This window comes from Calonectris borealis, chromosome 13 (assembly GCF_964195595.1).
Source record: "Calonectris borealis chromosome 13, bCalBor7.hap1.2, whole genome shotgun sequence".
Classification (NCBI taxonomy): Eukaryota; Metazoa; Chordata; class Aves; order Procellariiformes; family Procellariidae; genus Calonectris; species Calonectris borealis.
In genome coordinates this window covers 22,635,194-22,654,602 of record NC_134324.1, presented here as the reverse complement: position 1 = coordinate 22,654,602, position 19,409 = coordinate 22,635,194, and positions in this window count along the sequence as shown.

Genomic DNA, 19,409 nt, shown 5'->3' with positions numbered 1-19,409 from the left:
ATCACCAGCAGCGTGGCCAGCAGGTCGAGGGAGGGGATTCTGCCCCTCTGCTCTGCTCCGGTGAGACCCCCCCGCAGTCCTGCCTCCAGCTCTGGGTCCTCAGCACAGGACAGACATGGACCTGTTGGTGCGGGTCCAGAGGAGGCCACCAAAATGATCAGGGGGATGGAACGTCTCTGCTATGAAGAAAGGCTGAGAGAGCTGGGGTTGTTCAGCCTGAAGGACAGAAGGCTCCGGGGAGACCTTATTGCAGCCTTTCAATACTTAAAGGGGCTTATAAGAAAGATGGGGACAGAATTTTTAGCAGGGCCTGTTGTGACAGGACAAGTGACTAAAAGAGGGTAAATTTAGACTAGATATAAGGAAGAAATTTTTTACACTGAGGGTGGTGAGACACTGGCGCAGGTTGCCCAGAGAGGTGGTAGATGCCCCATCCCTGGAAACATTCCAGGTCAGGTTGGACGGGGCTCTGAGCAACCTGCTCTGGTTGAAGATGTCTCTGCCCATGGCAGGGGGGTTGGACTGGATGGCCTTGAAAGGTCCCTTCCAACCCAAACCATTCTATGATTCTGTGATTCTATGATTCTATGATTCAATGCTCCTTTGGTGGGGAGGACCCATCGCGTGTGCAGAGATTTCCTCCTCTCCATTACCCTCTGTGAAAACTAGCTTAACATTATGCTCATCTGCTCCACAATTAGCATTTTAGCTTACTAAGGAGACAAAAAGTATAAAAATGTGAGAAATAGTTAATTAAATTTAAATTTAATTCATTAAAAATGAGCTCTGAAGCAAAATTGTGTCAATTACCCCTCACTTCTCGGTAGGCTAAATGCAGAGATAATTGGTGCTACAGCCAGGCAGGCACAAGCCCTCATGGAAACCTGTGATTAAAGGCCAGATCCTGCCCCTCACTGCCCGGAAGGCAGACTGGGGTAGGACTGCTTTTGCACACCGGCAGGCAGAGCGGGAGCAGGACAGCAGCGATGCTGGCTGCCCCTGCTCGGGAGCAAACACCCCTGGCAGGGATTGGGGCCCCACAGCCCTGGCAGCCAGCGGGGAGCAAGCGGGAACATTTGCTTTGGCTGAGCAGGCTGGCTGGAGCGCACGGGTGGCCCCATGTTTGCCAGGATAGCCCCCAAAAGGAAATTTCATTGTTTATGTTCAAAATAATTTAATTATGCTTCAAAAGAGCAAATATCCGCGAGAGGAAGGCTCTGCTGGACAGGGCCACAGCCATGACCACAGAGGGTCCACAGATAAAGCTAACTGAAGACGATAAAAAGGTACGCCGGACCCTCTGGGAGCAGGTTGCAAGGAGAGCTGTGAGGTTTTTTTGGTTTTCTTTTTTGCCTTACATCTGGTTTATATCCTAGAGGCATGGAAGCGTCCCGTGTTAGATGTTAGCCTTGTTTCCACACGGGTGAGAAGGAGACAAGGGCAGATCACAGGCCTGCTTGTGCACACACACAGACCCTTGCTATGCCCGTACAAAAGGTGCTTTCCAAGAAAATGAAGGATAGGAAAGGCACCGTGGCTTTTTTTCAAAAGAAAACCAAAAATAACCATCTAGAGAAGAAATCTAAGATCCACTCCAAAGTCCTCAAAACAAGCGGAAGACTTTGGCCTCGCCTTTGAACAGGTTTAATTTCTCTTTGAAACCCAGGGACTAACGACCCAATTTCGCAGCTCTCTGGGCTTTCACTACAGAGACCTCAAATCTTGCTGATGTGCATCTGGCCTTTTTAACGGGCGAAATCTGCCATTAGAGAAGGCTGGACCTGCCTCCACCATCCAGATTTCACAGGCTCCTTTTCCACAGTTTCCTCCCGGTCGCATGTACGATGCTACATCCATTGTCAAGGCTCTTATTAATAAAACAGCACTGCTTCAAGGCTGCACAGTGGTGTACCCATCTGAGCTGTTGTTATCTCGCAGTCCCTTAGGGCTCATTAAGGTCTGAATTAGCTGACTGTCCATGGCCCTAATTAGTACTTCAGCTCCCTGGGAAGCAGCCAGGGCTTTTTTTAACCATTGCTCCTCACCCGTGGCATCAGCTCCCTTCTGTGATTCGGAGCGTGCAATCTGCAACAGCTTTGAAGCTAACTGAGATAAGCATTTATTCCCTTGCTGCTCCGCACCGCTTTTAATTATTATTAATTGTAATGGCCAACCCTGGAAAGTGCCCAGTGAGGGTGCACTGCAGGACAGTATGGAAATGCAACTTGGTTTTGGTTTGTGAGGCTGTTCTCCTGAAGAGCAGAGGGAGGTTTTTACGTACAAACACCTAGGGTGGTGGTTTATGACGGACAGGGTGAAATACAGGAAAGGCTCCACACAAGGGTATAGCCATATATAGGTCTCGGTCCTTGCAAACCTGGAGGAGGAAGTATTTGATCTGTCATTTCTTGTGGGCTTGGTGGAAAAAGCAAGGGCCCCCTCACTCTTGCAACTGCTCTGCCATTGCTGCAGTTAGGCTGAGCTGTACACACTGGGATATGGACTCTGAGAGGTTTGGTTGTTTGCTTTAAAGTTGAGGTGAGAAATATTAGTTTAACCCTCACTGCAAAATTTTGAAGAAAAATTAAAAAAGATTTAATCTGTCTTGAATATGGAATATGTTGAGTCTTTCCTACAAGGCAACCACAAGTACAACATCAACTGTCTCAGGGTTTGTGTGGGTGTGTGTGCACGTAAAACAAGTACCTTCTTAAAAAGTGATAACTTAAGGAAAAAAATAATGCAGCCTGGGAAACTATTAAAACTGATATTATTGACTGGATCTTGTTCTCAGCAATTTGTCAGAGGGCCTTATCAGAAATACCTCACTGCAGATCTAAGCCTCTCACTGGAAGAGTAAGACCAGGAGCCCCCCATGCTGAGAGCTCTACAGAGCAGCTGTATGACTTCTAACAAACCGCTTAACATCTCTGTGTCTTGATAGAAAAATGAGGGCAATACCTCAACTGTGATGCAGTTTGGGATCCCCAAACAGCTGGTCCTGTACTGAGATTCCCAAAGTAGCACTGTTTTTCAATGGGAATTTCCAGGCAAGCATAAGCAATACCTGTGCATTGACCTGCACAGCACCTGGGATAGCTGGGAGGAGAGGCGTCCTACAAGTAAGACAAAAATGTGTATCTGTGTTCTCAGCACACTTTGACAACCTGGGGACGTGCTGGTTTCCTCAACAGCATGTGGCAGTAATGCAGAGCGCTAAAGAGAGAACTATGTTGGAGGTGTTTGGGGGTCTGGGATCCCAAGGGATGACAAACACCAGCGAGGTAGCTGGGCTTGCCACTGAGCACAGCTCCAAGGCTCTCACAGTACTACGGAAAACCCTTTTGTGCTGCTTGCAAAAAGGAAACAGGCTGACAGTATCGTTACTCTAGAAAGAGCAGCAGCCATGCATGCTCCCTGCCCGTGCTCCAGGGAGGAAAAACCTGCTCACTGAAAATAGCCACTGTGGCAATAGCAGAATTTCCCCTTGGAATACAAAGTTTGACTCGGGAGCGGAGCTGTAGGATCACCTGCAGTAGCTCCGAGGCAGACGTCGGACTGGTCAGCAGCTGAGGAATAGGAGCCATAGGATCAAACAGTGACTCTTAGTGTGCAGTCATCTATTTGGGTAACTGGCACCGTTTGCTCTGACGACAACATGCTGCAGCGGTCTGTAAGCTGCAGAGGGGGCTGTCAGACGGACGACTGCTTCCTACCAGAGCTGGAGGAAAGACAGCCAAGAACAGGCCCAGGCTGCGTTGCATTTATTGATTTGGATACAAAACCTTTCCAGTCTCACCTATATCACGGTGTACTCGGCAGCCGCCCAACGGCACAGATCAGCTTCGTTTGCAAACTGTCAATCCAAGTGAAACGATGCGCTCGGGCACTCCAGGAGCAGAGCTACGCTCTGTCCCGAGCTCTTAGCAACCGTCAATGAAACAAACAGCTCCTCTACTTAAAAGCCTTCCAAGCCTATTCTTAAGAAAAAAGTCTTCCCATTCCCCAGGTCCCCTAGAGTGCCATAATCAGAAAGTGATCCAGTTTCATAACTGCATAGAAAACCAGCTGAGCGCTCATGCCTATCACTGCTACGGAAAAAGTGTGCCTCGCTGAGCATTAGCCCTGCACTGCCAGGCTGTTAAGAAATCAGAAAAATATTCCATATGTCCTCCATAAATTTGAGAAAAGCCCTACTGCAAATACTATTTCAGGAGGAATAAGGCTGGCCCAAACTTGCATTTTTTTTCTTCTTGACACAGCTTTGTCACACCAGAGAGATGGCAAGCTGAACTTCCTGGAAGTCTGGTGCAACTTTGGCGCGGCTTACCCGTCCAAGATGATGTTCAGATCCTGCTGGGTTCATAAAGTTCACCAAGAAGTCACAGTAGCTTTTATTCAATACCAGAAACAAGTATGAACAGAGACCTGCATCTGCAGTCCCACTTCCCACAGCAGCATTGAGAAATGTTAGGAAATGATCCGGGACCAGAACTTGGCTTCTCTTGGCTCTAATACCAGGGTGAAGAAAGCCGTACAAAACAGAGATGCAGACTTTCTCCTGTCAATGCTTATACTCCTGCCAGCAGGTACATTAACATGATCTCTGCAGATCTGTCTTAAAAAGAAAATATGTATATTTATTTTCGAAAATAGCCTTGCAGTCAAAGCTTTGTGTCCTGTAGAGGACACATCTGAGTAGCCCTGGATTCTCCAAGCAGAACACAAGATCCCTTTGCTATGCATCTTATGGCATCTGTCCCATTTGCCTGGCAATCAATCTCTTGCTTTTTCACTCATTTGTAGTGGACAGGTGAAGATGGGGGCACTACTAAGTAATGCAAATTATTTATGTCTCTCTCTGTTAACCCCCACCTTTGGTTCATGAACTCGCTGTCTCTTACAGTAACTCTCCAAGACAGGAATGGATTTTTAATGCAGTGCTTGCAGGACTTCACGACATCGGGCCCCAACTGCAACTGCGGGCGTCACGGCATTAGCAGAGGTCAGAACAGATTTTGGATGCAGCTTGCAGCGTATGCAGTCACGGGCTCACATATACAGCTCTTACTATCACAGAAGTCTAGGCCTTCTGCAATCAGGCCAGCTTATGGCTTTAGGCTTCCCACTTGAAATTAAGTTAAAAATAGTTGGCCTTTGTTTTACTGAAAGCTTGGGCAGTGGTGACCTTTTGCATCTGTTAAGCATCTCCTGCGACGTGCCCCTTAACATTTAGAAGATGCGGCTCTCGACTCCAACGAGCTGCTCTCACTCTGCTCTCTAGACTCTGACGGTTTTAGCTTGCGGTACTTGTCTTTAGGACCAACCCTGCTGTGAAGCACCAAGTAGTTCGTCCAGACTTTGGCGAGATCAAGCCGTGCAGTCAGTGGGGAAACCCTCCTCCGGCATTTCCAGCACATGCAGGTCTGGGTACGGCACCTGTGCTGCCCCTGCGCTACGATCCACAGCAGAAGCTGAGTTTTGCTCCCACTGCTTTCTTCGTAGAGACTTGGCTTTCCATCTTCTCCTGCAATGCAGAGTTCCCATGCATCCTTGTAGATCCGTTAGGGATAAGCTGAGGCTCACACTATGTGTTTCTTTCCATGCTTTGTACTCAGCAGAGGTGGGTAGCGTACGGCTACCCCCAGGACAGGCACCTAAATAAAGAGCTATAGACTCACTCCCTGCTGTAGGGTTCACCCTGTCCACCCAATACTCATCCCTCAGCAAACCAAAGACCTCCCTAATGGGAATTTTCAGGTCTTTCATTTACTCTCATCTTCAAGAGGTGAGCTGCCATGCAGAGAATATTCCTTATACGGGCTGTTAGTATTTAAAGTTTGGCCAAAGACTGGTGCTAAACTTCCTTTTAAAAGAGCATTGCAGCACATCAGATTTCACTAACAATGTACATACTTTTCTGGCAGCACTGAAACCAGATGAACTATCCCATGGAGGCAGGCAGGAAAAGTTTGTGGTCTCAGACTTTGCAGGGAGCCATTGAGGGAGCCAGCTGGAGAACACAGATATGAACAGGAAGAAGTTGAACCAAAACATAACAATCCTCTATTTTTGTTGACCACAGTAAGTGAAATGCAAAATACAAAGGCACAGCATAGAAAGCGCAGACTAACACCAGCCACAACAGTAGCAGATGCCTTAATTTTGTCACTTTAAAACATCTGTCCGTAAGAAACGTTTTCTCAAAGAATCCAAGTCAGAGCAGCATTTATGAAAGCAAAAAATGCAAGTCAACTTCAACACGTCCACCTACAGTGAAAATTTCCCACCGGCTTGCATCTACTCAAAATAGTAGTCAGCAGTGGAGACTAAGACACGCAGAGGCTTCATGTCCCAGAGCAAGCCAATCTACGGCTAAAGTTGGTCCTGCTTTGAACAGCAGGATAGAAGAGACAAGCTTCAGAGGTCCCTTCCAACCTGACAACACCCAGTTAAAGATCTGGTGAGGCTATTAGAAACTGGGTTTTTTGCTATTTCAAAATGTTGTGCTTGCCCCATGTTTTTCTCTTTCTTCTGTCTCTGCCCTACTGATAAGACCAAGGAGTCTGGAATGCTGTTTCCAAGCGGTTTAGCTCCTTATTCTCCCATTTGCGGGAGGAGGTGTCCCAGCCATCAGAGAGGTGGAAGCGCTGCGTCACTGTCCTCCAGAGATGTTTTAACTGAGTGTCCCAGGACACATGGAAAATGAACGATGCAACCCCCATAGCCAGGCTGCCGAAGGAGGAGCTGAAGCAACCTGCCCCCTGCAGCCCCCGCTGCAGCAGCACCGGCGGTGTCCCCACGCCCCAGGCGGGTCTCAGCTGGGGGTCTGGGACAGAAATAAAAACAGACTCTGGCCTTCAGGAAAGGATCCCCTGAGCACTGCAGCGGAGGGCTGGGAGGGAGCCTTCTCATCCTGAGCCCATGCAATATTCGCCGCTGCAGTACTTGTGAGTCAAAGTAAAGCAGTGAACTGGGAATGACTGGGAGAAGGATTATGGGTGGCTGCAAATGAGCTAAGTTTGCTGAAGATTGTTTAGCTTCTCCGAGCTATCTTATTTGTAATCAAATGCACTACAGAATAGTTCACACAATTTTTACAGCAGGTCAAATCCAAATGATTCTGTATTTTTAAATTGTGTAAAAAAAAAATCACATCCTGTCCTTGAATGTGGTCCTGACAACAACAGTGGTGGAAATATATCAACAATTTAAGATAATTCCTTTCAAAGAAACAAGAGTCATTTCAGTTTCTGGAACAAGCACAGAAATAATTTTCTGAGGAAGAAAACGGACACCAATATTTACCGTCATTAAGACAGAAGAACTTCCTCAGTTACTCATAGTGCTCATCAGGCGTGAGACAGCAAACGGCGTGGATCACAAAAGTATTTCTAGCATAACTTCTCTGAAGAAAGATCTTCAATTTTTTCACTCTTAAGTACTGAGAAAATCTAAAAAATGACAATGTATCTACTAGAGAAAATAAGTGGAACATAATACAAGCGAAAGACACTCAATTGTGAAAACAAAAGATACTCGATTAATTTTGTAATGTACTAGCGCTATTTTCCAAGAATCAGTGACAACTGAAGTGATACGTATTATTAGGACGGTGCTGGTTTTGGCTGGGATAGGGTTAATTTTCTTCATAGTAGCTAGGTTGGGGCTATGGTTTGGATTTGTGCTGAAAACAGTGTTGATAACACAGGGATGCTTTCTGCTGAGCAGAAAAAAGGTGGTGTTCTGACCTTTACTGAGAGGTTGGACCTTGCTTGAAGACTGGTCTGAGGAAAGCTGCACTGACTTCCGAAAAACCAGAAGGGCCGAGAGGTACACAAGCTGCCAGAATGGTCACCTAGTAGCTAGTAGGATTTATCACAGCAAGCTGGACCTGGGGACAACTGAATTTGAGGGCCAAAGCATGAAGAAATGATGTGCAAAGTTGTGTAAAAACACATGGCAATGCCTGCAAAGGGCAATCCCTGGTAGGTCCCATACATGCACCACAGTCTTCGTGGGCCCTCCCTGGGCATTACCTGCTGCTTGCAGCAGAAAGCGGTGGCCCCCAAGACCGAGGGGCCACCCACTCCTGTCCCTCCAAGGGACACATTTTCCTAGGGAGATGAATGTAAAGCCAGGTTTTGGTCTCCAGCCCTTCACGCACATTTGAGGCACACAGCTTCTCTTCAAGCATCAACTACAAAGCACGGAGCCCTTCAGCTCATTGCCCTGTTAGTGAAGATCTCGTTCTCTTTTTTTTAAGCCAACATCATGATTTTTGGAGAGGAGCAAGCAGTGAAACAGCTGGTCTGGGAAAGCTTGGGGTGGACAATACCGCATTAAAAACAAATGCTGATAAAAACCTCAGCGCCCTGACGTGCATCACAAATCTGCCACTGTCCATTAAAATAGCAAGCACTATTAACTATTTTCTTCATCCTTGGTTGCCTACCATAACAGCTAGATTACACAAATCAGTCACTGAAACAATGAATCTCCTGTAGCAAATATATACATAGGACTCAAAAGAAGTGGGGGAAAAAAAATCTCTTTATGCACATCCTCTGAAAAATGTTAAGTTCAGTTTGCCCTACAGTTCCTTAAAGACATAGCACAAAAGATAAATATTTAATTGTGCTCCTAACAAAACCCCTTCTTTCCACCTAATCCTTTTTGTTCTATCCACATCTATTTGCAGTTTACAATGGTTTACTTATCTTATTGCAATACCTGCCTTTCTATAAGCATATATTGCCTATTGCCTTGGGAATTCTCGAGCTCTCAGCACACTTTATTTTCCAGAACAGGACATGAGGATTTTTTCAAACTCATTCACAGACTGGTAAACAGATGATTTTTTCTTTCTTTTATTTCCAAAGGTGACTGGTAAACACCTGCTGTCTTTTGGCGGGATTTGGAAGAATTTCTTAATTCAGAAAAGATCAGAAAATCTTAAACCATTGCTGGCTGAAAGAAATTCTCAGACTTTTTATTCCTGCTGGTTATTTTGCAGGAATAAAAGCTGCGCTCCCTCCTACTCCTGCATGAAATTCTGTGCTGAGCTAACCATGTGAAGAGCAACCACCATGCTGCGGTCAGCGAGGTCGTTTCTGATTCACAGTGTTTTAATCATGAGCTGAAACTGGTCAATTTAAAATGGTAATACTGCATTCTTCTAGGAAGACCTAAGTTCCTAGAAGAATGTCATGCAATCTCTACTAATAGAGACTTTTTTTGGTTGCATGCTGCCTACGTATGTTTATACACAGTCCACTCTGCAGTTTATCTAGTGTAGCAACAGATGGAAACTTTTTTTACTATTGGACACATTCTTTTCTTGGAATATGGCCCTCTTATGTGGATTAACTTAAAATAGAACTTAGAATGATGGCAGGTCTTTTCATTTTTATCATGCCCTCACCTTCCCTCTTCCATGTTCTCAGCAAAGCACGCTAGGAACAAAGCTTTACCAAAAGCTATGCTAAAGGATGGTTTGTTTTGCTCCAAGTGGGTATGCCAGTCATTCAGTTTGTCATTAATAAAGGTGGTTTTACACATCTCACTGCACTTCTTTTCAAAGAGGGGTAGCTATGGTTACAGTTGTATGCTAATAGTCATTTCAGGTTATGACTGCTAGCTGCAATTCCCCTTCCTCCAGAACATCACAGCTTTTTCATTTCAACCGCACCTCTCTCGACTTCGCTGTTTAATGACAGACACAGCAAAGAAAACCGCTTTCTTCTCTTTGGCCTTTGCTGTGATCCACCACTGACAAACGGCATCGCGTTCTGTGCCACTGCATTTTTTCATCATCAACTGTTCTTTTCTAAAAAGCTTGGAAAACAAAGATGGACCAAGCTCTGGATTTGAATCTGAATTGAGCAGAAGCACCTGAAAGCAAGGTTCAGTTCTCCTGTTGAGATCAGGAGCGTTCACGAGATCACGATAGGGATTCTAACGTTTCTGCATTCAACAGCGTGGTTCAGAGGTCAGATCTGGTTATCAGGGTTCTTGAGGTTGCACATCTTGGATTTAGAAATACTCTTGAACAGCAGGCCTGGCCAGTGAGTCGTGACCACTAATTCTCCCACTCATCCTTCAAACCCATCTATTAATCTCAGAGCTGTTAGTTCTTCTTTGAACTCACCTCACCCCTTTTTTACTAAAGGAGATTACTTAGAAAGATTCTTAAGCATATGACCGTGGTCTGTTCTGCTGGTTTCCAGCATCTAAGCATGATAAAAGTAGATGGTCCAGACCAGTTCAACCTACTGATTACCAACAGATTTTGTGATATGCTCTGATATTTGTTCCCATTTCCATGTCTTTTTCTAGTAAGGGCCCAAGAAACTTCCTTGAAAACAGTGACCAACTGAAAACCCAATGACAAATGTCGCAGCCAGGCAGTCCATCAAGCTAAAAACGCTGTTTTGCAGGAACATCCACACAGGTTTTCTGACACAGCCACTGAACAGCACAGCCAGGTTTTTCATAAATCTCTGATTTGGCCTACTAGAGGAAACTACATGAAGGAGTCAAAAATACAAGGAAAGACTAACAGCGTGCCAATGAGCACAGTGTCGACAAATAGCTCTCCAGTGAGCTGGAAACAACCTCCATTTGGATTTTGAGCACATTTCATGAGCACACAGGTAGCAATGAGTCTCAACCCTTTAAGTTGCGTGGCAGAAGCCAGATGAAAATCCACGCTGCAAACTACTAAAACAGCCATCTAAATTATGAATGTAGGTACCCTCCACCCCCACGCTGCCAGTGAAGAGAAGAACCTCAGGAAACAGAACTTCAGTCCATCAAATATCTGAATCCCCTTTGCAGTGCCTGTCTCTCTCAGGTGCTTCAGTTAAGTATCTAAACTTAGGTAGGAGGAACCTGGACCTTAGTAAAACAACCAGCTGCCAACAGTTAAAAAAAGATGTCTGCTCAAAACCATCTTGCAGAAAAAATAGCCATAGGTCATGAAAGTCATTCCTGCAGGAATTACAGCATTACTATACCGGCCTGGCCTATTGCAGCAGAGAGACAACTACCAACCCTGGAGCGAGTTGGATTAAACCCAGCGGACATTTGTCTACATTCCCCTGCTCACACACATCACCACGTACCAAAATGCCTCACCCCTTCAGTGTACACCACCTCCCTACACCCTCCAAGGTAGGGTCCGCCACGTAGCTCTGTTTCGGAGGTGAGGAAACAAGGCTCAGAAGGAAAACCCTCAAGTCACACAGGACAGGAGGTCCTCTCGTGGACCTCCAAACCTCAAGCCAATGTCCACTGGCCCACACACCTCCTTCGTGGTGTCTGTGATGTCTGGGTTTCTGACCCCCCCCAGTAAAGTGACCTGGGGCAGCCTCCAATGGAGCAGAAGCAGGAGCGGACCTCAGCCCTTCTCCTTGCCTAGGCAGATGCCACAGCACCACATCAGCCTGGCTCCTTCTCCAAAAACTTCCTTCAGGTGGAGAATTCAAGGTAAAATTGTAGAATACTTTGTTTTTCACAGCTCAAAGGAGATTTTCTTTTCTAATGCAATGTAGAACTGTACCCTTAGTGCTCGTTATTTGTTGAATTTTGAATCAAACACTTAAGACTTCAATGTTCAGCATCTAAATGGGGTAACAGAAAGTGTATATTCAGAGAAACCCCTGTGGAGACATACAGCAATTGCACGCAGCACCTGACATTTCCAGTGCAGCGGTTGGCGATGTGAATGGATCTGGAATTCCACATGGACCCCTGAATAATATCAGGAAACCTCCTGAGCAGTAATGTCTCCATTTCAAATGATGCATCCCCTAACAGTTTATAGCAAAAAATGGCTTTAAATGGTAGGGGGTAGCAGCATGGAGATACAGCAGTGTTCCTCTTCAGTAGCCTACAGAAAGGAGATGATGCACTGAGGGTCTAATTTGGGTTCATCAGAATATAAACAGATATTTGTGCCTATCAGTCTGACCCATGCTGAAAGAGGAGGAATTGTAGCAAATCTTCTAAGCAAAATTGTAGATTTGAGTGCAGATAAAATATAGAGGGTCGGCATGCATTTGCGGCTATACAAAAGTAGGTACCAGTGATTGATGTGTGTCTGCTAAAATATTTTTTTCTGATAGGAAGCTGTTTCTTCAACAAAATGCTGTCTGAGATTTTTGGGGTACTTTTACTTCAAACAGGATTCAATTCATGTAGATTTGGATATCTAAAAATGAGGTTTTCGATCTATGCTGGCCATCTAAGCTTGCTCTCTAGAGAGGGCAATGGCAAAGAAAAGTCCTAGGTTGACAGGCAGTTTCCAACCACCTCTACGAAATGTTGCTTCAAGTTTTTGTATTCGGTGTTTTTAAAATTAGAACTGGGAAAGTAGTGCATCAAGTATCTGCCACAGCACCTCAAAATGGTGCTGAGGTCAATTAATATTTGTATACTTTCCTTTCAAATTCATTTCTGACCAGTGCTGGGGAGGATGAGTATATTAGCAGAAATTAGAGGACGTTTGAAGTTAAGTCTGGTGCTCAGAACCATATGTATTTGCACTCAGTCAGAGAATAGAAATAGTAATGGGTGACCTAAGCCTCCACTCAATATTAGCCACCGCAGCAGAAAGTCTAAATATAGAACCGAGCAAGGAAAGACGGAGAATTACTCATAAAACTTATCTGATTAATAACTAGTACCTCCCAGAAAAGAATGGGTGTATTTGAGAAAACTGCAAGCTGTTCACAAAACATTTGTAAGCAGAAATAAGGAGGCAAAGTCACTCAGCAAGTTATTCACTCAACTCTGATTGCATTGTTTGAACTGATGCAAAACTGTATCCACGTTTTAAGTAAATGTTAATTGTGTCCCATTTTCTAGCTTCATTTTATATTTTGCTAAGAAATTAAATGTCAGAATGTCCCTGAATGTGCTCTCTGAGAAATGAAGCTCTCTTGTAGTCTTTTAAATTCCTAATCTTATTGCGCTTAAATGTTATTCCTTCAGCTGAAGGAATAGTTTAATGAAATACAGTATATTTCAGGGTGGCACATCAAAAATGCCTATTTCGCCAATCTCTTCTTTCATCACATCAATTTTCTATTCCGCTTTATCTTATTGGAACACTGAAAGTTCATCCCACTAAGCCTCTTGTAACTGTTGTCAGAAATCAGTCCTAAAGTTTCTCAGCTTCTGGTTTACTTGATTTTTTTTCAATCAAGCAACAGCATCTGAAACATTTCTCCCCCGCAAAAACCATTGAGTGCAGAGAAAAAAATGGTTTCTCTTTTTTGCCAGTGTCCATGGATACCATCAAAACGTATTTATCTTCAGGGTGCATGTGCCAAAGGACTGGTACCCGAATCAGATGCACGCTGAGTGTCTGTATGGGGTGTCACACTTATGAACAACACCCCAATTTATTGAAGGGTGGGAAACTGTTGCTCCTACATTAATTGTAGCCATCAACCTGGCTTCAAAGCCCCCAAGTCAGGCTTGCATTTCCATGAACCCTGGAAAAACACAATGTCTGCTTGTTCCGCTGGTGGGACTAGCGGTCCTGTGGTTGATCTCTCTTTCTATATAGATATATATATATGCATTCCCCAGTAAAACCCCTATTAAATTTAAAACGTTCACTGTAAACTGCCCACCTGGAATTACTGGGAATATAATTTCTGTGTCATTCATTCAGTGCCATGTGGCTTATGATCAAGCCTGATTTGATTAACGCTACGAGTATTTAAAATTAAAAAAAAAAGAATAGAGGAAAAAACCATTTTCGCTATCTATCTCATTTTTTACATCTGTTTATTTAAGTTGGAAAAATTAACCAAAGCAGAATGCCAGGGACCTGCCTCCAGCAACTCATTTTTGCACTGCAATTTTTCTTCCCCCTCTCCTCTCTGCTCCTCAGGAAAGATCATTAACATGAAATGCTAGGGGACAGGCCAGCAATCCCACATTACTCACATGGAGAGAGCAATTATTTCCAGTCTGATTTGCTCCTCTCGAGCAGGGCTTGGTTCGCAGGCGGGACCAGATGGTTCAAGGAACCACACGGCACAGGAAGGTGCTGGGATTTATTCACCAGCTGCTCAGCTCCACCCCAGAGTGCTGCGTCCTGCTGGTGGGTGAAGACATTTTTAGTTGGTGCTCAGCAAACCTTAGCTTCCCTGCAGCATTTCCCGTGCCAGGGTACTTCACGGTGTTCCACCCCCACGGGTGAGGCACAGAAGGCTTAAATCATGCAGGGTCTCGCAGCTGCTCAGGCTGTGCTTTCCATGCGCCATGTCCTACTGTCTGGATCTCTTTTGAGGCAACGTGATGGATTATCAATTACCAACATCAGTTAGGAGAAAGCAGGGCAGATGCCGAGGAGTAAAAGATGAGCTAAAAGCAGTTTCCTAATGATCTGTGTCCTCCGTCGCACAGAATATCTGTGTAAGACCGAGATGCAAGTACAGCGAAGTGATCAATTCTGCTACTGCCTGCCATGCTGCAGTCCCAGCTTCTGCAGCAAATTAATGGAGGCAATCTCAGCCAGCGCGTGCAAGTGCATGGGAATCACTTGGAATGGAAAGCACTCTGTCTAGGGAGCTCAGCGTGACTAATAGATTATTACTTATAATTACTTATTATTGCTATTTTACTCAAGTTCCCACGTTATTGTCGTCATCATCTGGGTGAAAATTCACACCACTCTTCAGTCAGAAGAAAACTATTAATAAATGTGATGAAAAAGCACAAAACTGCATTGAAGCCTCTGGTTCTACCTAAGTGCATGATCAGTGGAAACATGATCACGTTGCAACTCCTGTAACCCTCAGGATTTCCACGGGATAAGGGGAACAGACCTGCCCTTTAGCTCCTTTTGCCTGTTCTGGCTGTGGGAAGAGGTGCTGTTTCTTTCGGAAGATGCCAGACCCCAGCAGCTCACCGCAGGCACGGGGTGAGTTACAGCAGTCCCAACTCAGGGGGGAGGCGGCGATGACCTTTCTGTTCCTATTTAAGAGCTCAAGAACTGCATAGCAGGAGTGTTAAAGGCCACAGGAAACTTGGCCTTTCAGAGCTAAGCGCTACACAACCACATCCCTGCCCAGTTATCCCTGCATTTACCCTTCCCCAGGAATGCCAAACACCCCGTAGTGTCAGCCAGGACTGTAGCCTGCTGTCTGCGTGCAGCAGACTCCCCTTCCCGCCCTGCCCTGCCCTTGCTTCCCTCCGCCTTCTCCATAGTTCATCTGTAAAATATTTCATGCGTTTTTTGGGCGAGTCTCCACCCCGTCCTCGTTTCCTTCAGAGCCGCGACGGAGCCGTCCGCGCAGCCCTTGGAAGGAAACTGGCAGCCTCACAATGCAGCTTTATCGGACCCGGACACGTAAATATTTCTCATACAATGTGACCTGCTCTCAGTTCCCAGACCACGCCGCTTGGGACCACACTGCCTCGCTCTCCTTCTCCAAGTCAATCCAGAGGCGATTTTGGGTCCGTCAGCCACCCGAAGGAGCACTTTTCCCTAACAAGCCAAAACTGAGTGTAAGGCACAAGACTGACAAAGCACCCCTGCCTAGTTACTTTCTCCAGCCATGAAGAAACAGGGAGAATGTTGGTTGGTGAAACAAAGATGAGCTAGATCTTAAATTCATACCCAGAGCCTGTGCACAAGCGGATGGGAAGTTTTCTGCTGGCAGCTGTTGGCCGTAGCTTAGCCACCATCACATCCCCCAGCATGTAACGCCAGGTCCATGTGGGACGGAGCCCGTATTGCTGCTGTGAAAAGGAGCAGTGAGGGACTCCAAAGCCGGAGGAGGCTCACGCCAGGCTCCTGCTTCTACCCCTACCTCTCCTCTCTCACAACAGGAGCTGAACCTCAGCACAGATTCAGGTCCCCCCTCCGAAAGCAGCATAGACATTGCCACGTATTCCCATCTCTGATGGCGCTTCACATCATTTCCTCATCTGTTAAATGAAACCCATGGTCCTTAAGCACGCAATTCACTCGGACGAGGCTGTCCCTGGATGTTTCTTCCCGGTAGCGGACAGGGATGCACTAGTTAATGGCAGCACAGTGATGGAAATTGCCAGCCAAATGGGAACGGTTCTCATCATTTTAATAATCTAGCACTACTAACAGCACAGGTATACATATTTTTAAAATATGATTTTATCATGATGGCAACAGTATCAGAGAATGTGTTTTTCCTGAGGCTAGACAGTAGAGAAGGGAAGATACTGGGTTTCCTTGACTACCTTTCATCTGCCTTAAAAATTATGATTTTCTTTTATTAGCTGTTTTCATCGGTTATTGCAAGTAAAATAACACATCCTCAACCCCGTTAATAACTTGTATGTTGGTGGCCTCCCCACCTTCACTCTCTTGTTTCCACAGATGGGGAGAATATTTCCTGCCCTCCATGCTCCTGGTTTCCTCCTCCTCCCCATGCTCCTCTCCCCCAACTACTCCACATTTTGAACCAGGAAATATTTCTTGTTCGTTTACAAAAAGGAGGGAGAAAATATTTTTAAAGCAAACAAACAAACAAACAAACCAAGCCCAACCAGATAGTGCTCGGGTGATGTGCAGCAGAACAGATTTCAGCTAGCTGCCGGAAGAGGACTCGTCAAATTTCCTATTAGAGAAATGATTGCATTTCAGATGGAGCTGGCCTGGCCCTGAGAGGGGGCTGAACCAGACGACCTCCAGCCTAAATTACGCTGTGACGCAATGACCGGTCCCACCCCGTAAAGCCCCTCTGTCTCCGAGGGGCAGACATCACCTGCCGCGGCGCTGGCTGCATCCTGCCTAGCTCCGCTCATCGCCTCCGTCGTGCTCAAGCATCACAGGGTGCTTGGCTGTAACACTTGCCATCATTTTAAAAGCTTTTGGGACAATTTGTTATGATTTTGACATTTCAGGGCTCTCTCAGTTGCATGTGTCAACAGGGACATACATAATTTCAGGCTCTGTCTTACTTCCCATGACTTCCACCTCCCCCAAAGCGAATGATTATTTTGCATTCGGTCTCTCAATACCCAGGATCCTAAAGCACCCGACAAGCCCTGCTTGACTCCTGAAATCTGGTTGCTTTTGACATGAAAAATCATCAACAGCTTAAAAGCAACACTGCTTAAGGATTTGCCTCAAGAAGCAAAGGCAAAGTGTCCTCTGTCATCACTGGTGGGGCTGATAACAGGAAAATAAGGGGAAGATGCAACGAGCTATGTTGACACATATTGAGCTAATTCAACAATATTATTGTCCATATTGGAATATAAAGGTATAATCTATTTTTTGCTGCTATTTTAGTTGCAATAATTTTAAATAAACATTGTTATAGTCCTTAAATAAGCATTATCTCCTTTTTTATGTCTGGTACAAAATAAAGCTACAGAACAGTGCAGGGGCCATTTGGGGATTGAACACAGAGAGCACTGCATTCACCCCTAGCTGCTGGCCAGGCACTTATCTATCCGCTGGCCAGGCCCAGCCAGCTCAGACTTGCTGTGCTCACGGGCCAAAACGGCAGGTAGACCGCAGCTAACTGTCACGTGGGAAAGAATACTTATTTTTGTCCTTCAGCCTGCAGGAAGAGAATCTGAAAATTCTGATTCACTGAAAATTTTTTTTCAGAGGATCAGGTCCTTCGCTGCCAAAATTCTTGATGTTTTGTCCATTTGGAGGGGTGGAAGCAAACATCGGGTTTTGTACGTGCTCTGCTAATGCCAATGCACTCTTTTTCCCTACTGGCAATCCTGTGAAAATCAATTTCTCTCTAAAAAGATCATTCCTGCAGTTTCTATCAGCTCCTGCCGTATTTCAAGTGAATGAGAAGGGACTGTTGTTGCTTTCCACTGGTCGTGCTGGCTCTTCTAGCCCCTGTACACCTCATGGTCCCTCTTCAAGCGTGAATGTTCCAGTTTGTTTCTCTAAATAACTCCTTGGTCCCTCATCCGTTTGGCTCCAGGGACTCCCACACCCTCTTTATTTCTGTAGATAACTAAAAAAAGGTGCTGGTTTTCACACAAAGTCACCAGATTGTCCAGGATCACATCAGTGATTCCCAGCATAATCTTACTCTTGACATGGCATTTAAAAATATGATTATTTATAAACAACACACAAATGTAGCCATTTTTTAAATATTTGTTCCACAACAGTTACTGATGAATCAACGTTTCCATCCTTCCCCTTCCAGTAAGTGTCTTAGATAAGAACATGCTGCCCTTCCTGCTGGAAATCCTGTCGTGTCTTTGGAGACCTCGTCTTCTCCCTTCCTCTCCAAGGATCCACCAAGAAGGAAGGAAAAGTTGTTAGGATAATGAAATCAGGTTTTCATTCATGTGGGGGCTATACTTTAAAATTCAGACAACAGCCTTGAGCCAGATCTGTTGAGGTTTCTGTGCCATGATAATATGCAAAGACAGTGAGATGGATGTTTCCCACCAAAATGAACAGTGGTACCACTTTGAGGAGCGCACATAACCCAGCTGGGCTGCATCACGATGCGCAGATGCACTCGGAGCAGGGGACATCCCCTCGCTGTAGGTCACATCTGGTAACAAGATGAAGCTTGGCTACCATCTAGGGAAACTTTGGGGTCCCCAGGGCCAGCAGTGCTGACTAAAACAACTGCTCCTGCCCATGTATCCCTCGCTTTGCACAACTCGCTTGACAAGATCACGTCACCACACCAGGTACTTTGGCAGTGTTTATGCATGCAAGGAGGAAAACTGCAGAAACACAATCAGTATATTTGGGGGTGGATTTGCTCATCTTCAGTCTAAGAGTGCTTTAGCTGTCAGAGGGCTCTCCTCAAAGGCCTATATGCCACGTTCTATATTGCAGTCAAAAGCACTTCATGCTGATTGCAGTAGCACTGAGATGGTCCCACAGGAATCACAAGATTGAGAAACTTTCCTTCATAAGTCAAAACCTGGTTATTAAAAGCAAATGTGATACAGACACAATTGGAAGTAAATATAAGCGGATTTCAAGCCAAAGGTGAAGGTCGCTGAAGGAACTGCCATGGAGTTATTTTTAGTAAGCAACTTTTCCACTCGGGAAGTCCTCAGGTACTTTGTGACTGAAAATAGGGGTTGCAAAGTGCATCACGGTTTGCGTGGGACTGCATCATCCTTGGATAGGAGGCGGGTATAAATGCAGATTGTTTTTTTTGTAATTCTAAGATGGTGTAGCACAACCATGCATTTGGTTTTCTCTTTTTAAGCTTCCTGAGATACTTTGTTGAGACTTTATTGAAATGCTATTCGGTTTCATTTGACCTACTGTCACTGTATTGTCACATAAATTGGGAATAAATCTGATATACTTAAAATGCTTCAGAACAGCTTCTGCTTTCTAAGCCCGCAATTTCTCTGCAAGGTGATAAAACAACACACCGAAATCCGTGTTAATT